The following is a 3791-nucleotide window of genomic DNA, read 5'->3' as shown; positions in this document are numbered from 1 at the left end:
CTGTAGCAAGAAAGAAAAAAAAGCCAAACGGGATTTCAAGATTCATTTTCAGCACAAGGAGGCAGAGTATGGCTGCTGACTCATAAGCAATTCGAAAACGTTAAGCAAGTCTCTTCCACCCACGCTGTTCTGAGAAGCACTGACTCTGCCACAGAAAATGAACTGAGCCGTTGAGGTGAAGGAAACCAGGCAATGAGCAGTGACAGAGGACGGACAAAGGCTAAGGAGGCACAGTGCTGTGGTCTGCATCCTGGCTTCTGTTTTCCATTTCATTTAGCTGGGAATATAAGTGACTGCTGGCTAACTTGGTCTCAGTGCTATATAAACAAAATCTGTGCTATGTCACTCTCTACGAACAGCTCTTCGGACTGCCATGAAGAGACAAGGCTGCCACACAAGGCGTTGTCAGAACCAGAGCTATTCTCATCCAAACGAGTACATCACTCCTGTGCTAGCCCCTCCCTCCCCCAGGCCTGACGACAAGATCTCCAGGAGCAAAGCTCCTTTGGGAAGGAGGATGGAAAGCGCATTTCTGAGGAAGGCAGCCTCACCCAGCCACCACATCTCCCCCTGCTATCTCTCCTCACTTCAGAGGGCTAGCAGAGCCAGGGAGCAGGCATAGCATGCGTACCCCTCTCCTCCTCGCCCTGCCATTGGCTTCTGACAGTCCTTCTGGTCCTTTTTTAGTTCCAACAGCTTTCCTTACAAGCTGCACCTCCTTTTTAAAGGGGTAATTTTTGGTCAAATTACTAGGACAGAGAAGGGAGAAGAAGGGCCACGGTCTTCCTCTCCTGTTGCGGTCACCTTAGTAAGTTCTACCCTGCCCTCTGTTCTCTGGACACACAACGCCCCAGACCTGAACTGTGAGTTCTCACTGCATGAAGATCACACAAACCAGATCTAGCACTGAAACGGCACAACAGGCTCATGGCACAGCGTTCCAGAGACCCTCTTCCCTCATGCTAAAGAAAACAGCACTGTCCTGAGAAGGTCAAACTCTTCCTAACATATGAACATCTTTATTGCAACAGTTTGGCAGATTCTCTTCTGCAAAAGATTTGGTGCAGTGGTGTAAATACAACAAACACCTTGACACAGCAGGAGATGATAGCTACCTCCACTGACATCTCACTGTCATGTTCTGCATCCCTCATGTTCCTCTACAGAGAAGCTGAGACCTCAGTCCAGCTGCTTTCCTAACATCAGGAATTCCGTCTCAGGAGGAAAGAAATCTCCTTGGAGGATAATGAGAATCTGAGAGTCCAAAAGGCAATATTTATTGCTTGTTCAGGCACATCTCCAAGTGGTGATGTACACTGGCAGAGCTCTCAGCCAAAAAAGCAATCAGCACAGTTTGCTGCTGCTCTCACACATTGCCACAAGTGCCTGCCCACAGTGGATGGCTCCCACATGATTTCCCTGGCTACGGTAACCAGGATGATGAAGACTTTGCAGCTAATTGTACGGAGCCACCAGTGCCCCAGGAGATGAGGGGCTCCCTGCAGACAGCCTCCAGGCAGCATCTTCGTATTGCGGTGTCTGAAATTCCCTGTTCTGCTGCCAGACTGATGGAGAGGCTCCAGTTCCCCTGTACTTGTGTAGAGGTGTTCGGGCAGGGACATTAATGGTAAGTACTTCCAGGCTTTCCGTTAGGTGAGGAGTTTCGAGGCACTGCATGCTGGCTGTTTTAATTCAGGGCTGCAGAAGGACCATGCACTCTTTCCCTTCCTCTTGCTCTCCTTTTTTCCAGGAAGCCACTTTGCTGCAGCTAAAAAAAACTTCTTCATGTTTTTCTCATGCTACGAGATTCTGACAATATCCATTTCTTTGTGGAAATAAACTTGGAATAAAAATGCTGAGTAAAACGATCCGCTTCTCTCATGAAGTAAATAAAAGTCTAAGTGCCTCTCCTGCCCGCATTTGGTCTCTGTCACCTCCTGTTTGCTTTGAAGAAACAAAGAGCAGAAACTGTAGCCTTTGCTCAGACCATACTGTGTATGAGAGGCACTTTAAATGTATCACCGACTGCTCTGCTAACTGACTTCAGCTTTAGCATTCAATAAATGCCAGACACTGCAGTAAAAGTGAGAGCATAAGTATCTTATCAAAAGAGACAGAATAGTCACATTAAAAACGTGTGAGTATTTTTATTTCACCAGCTTTGCTCCCAAACCAACCCATTCTCACTTTCCTTCTCTTAAAGCAACAGGTTTGTGTTTGACCTTGTGGCTGTAAACATGGCCTCAGTAACACTCCCTGTCCCCTTTGGAAGCCGAGAGGCCCAGCTAAGCCTGGCTTGGCCCTGCAGCGTGCAGACAACCCTCGATCATACAGCAGCCACAGAAATGCCAGCCTGCAGCTGTGAGACATGAGTCTTGTACCTGAGCTGTTTGCTATGTGTTAGGCACCGCTTCCACAGAGCTCTCCTTGTGCTTCCAGGCTGGATCATTTGTTCTGGATAGACCGCAGCTCTGCTCTAACGTGGCAGGGCTTGCGAGCTTAATTCAAACCATTTCATGCTGTTACAGCTCATGGTGTTTGTAACAGGGGAATGGCTCTATTAGCGAAGCCTTCTAAATCGCACAGCCTGTGCTGCTCTTGTGTGTTCTGTGTTCAGTAACACCAAACTATCGACTGTTCCAAGCCTTGAAACACGAGGATCTGTTGTTTTGCACTGCATGCACTATCAATGCACTGGCTAGAGGACCGATACATAAAATCCACATAGAATTCCATCTCCTAAAGTTGACACCTGAGAGCTGGGCCAAGCCAAACCTTCCCTAAATCTGAAAAGGGAATGTTGGATTTGTCCTCAGGCTTAAACTCCCCAGTGTCTCTCGTTGCCTCGCCGAGTATAACTAAATTTGTCAGTGCCCTACGTCCAGACAGCCTTTCGGACCCCATCTGGCACAAGCACCCCCGTTAATCACCACGGCCGCGGGTCACTCCGTTCCCGATGCCCTCTCCTTTATGTTTGCCCCTCTGGATAAATAGCTGTCCGCCGGTGGCTCCCCACTCGCGCTCAGAAGCCGCCACTCGCCGCGCTATCCTCGCCCACGCTCACCACAGACCTACGGCGCCGCTCACTGAAGGCAGCGCTCGCCCGAGTCCGGTGCGCCGCGGCGCCTGCGCTAACGGCACGGCCGGGCTTTTCTGTTTCTGGTCCAGCTTCTCCCTCTGCTGACAGAAACTGCACTGCAGTCACCTCAGCCCGCGGAACAAAGGACCCTTTGCTGCGGGACCCTTCGGTTCAATTTACTGCTCAGACACACACAAAGGGGACAAAAGATCATAAGAGTGTTAACTGCTGAAACATCAGCCTCTCCACAGGAAGGAAGGGAAAGACAAGACAAAGAGTACATAAATGCTTATCCAGAAATGTCTGTTCAGACGTGGAATAGGAGGGTGGACCTCCAAGGAAATCACTACCGCAATGAACAATGCTGAGTGCAGGTACAGAATTTTAACATGTGCTGTTTATAGCGTTTGGTTTAGAAGAAACACTGGGAGATAAATTCATGACCATTCTGATCTTGGCTTTTGCAGATTCATCAATAGCAGTTTGTAGCAGGACGTGGATTACCTGAAAGCTTGGTTACGCTGTGAGCATGGTGGGGTGATGGATTGTTTTTCCAGGTTTTATTTTCCCTGATCATGTTTAATCTTAGAGTGAAATTAGAATCATATTTAATTTACATTCTAGCCAGGAACAACATGGATGTTTTTCCACTCATCAAGGATCACAGAAGCATTTCCCAAGGCTATTTTTTGTTTGTCCTGATGTGACTGGC

General features: G+C 48.4%; 1 protein-coding gene across 4 annotated transcripts in view; it reads right to left on the bottom strand.

Moving 5' to 3' along the window:
• The window catches only part of ALPK2 (alpha kinase 2), a 32427-nt gene that overhangs the window by 2719 nt on the left and 25917 nt on the right, over positions 1-3791 (bottom strand). The window lies entirely within an intron of this gene.

Source organism: Cuculus canorus, chromosome Z (genome assembly GCF_017976375.1).
Source record: "Cuculus canorus isolate bCucCan1 chromosome Z, bCucCan1.pri, whole genome shotgun sequence".
Lineage (NCBI taxonomy): Eukaryota > Metazoa > Chordata > Aves > Cuculiformes > Cuculidae > Cuculus > Cuculus canorus.
The sequence above is the reverse complement of the archived record's forward strand: the minus strand, read 5'-3'. Positions and strand labels throughout refer to the sequence as shown.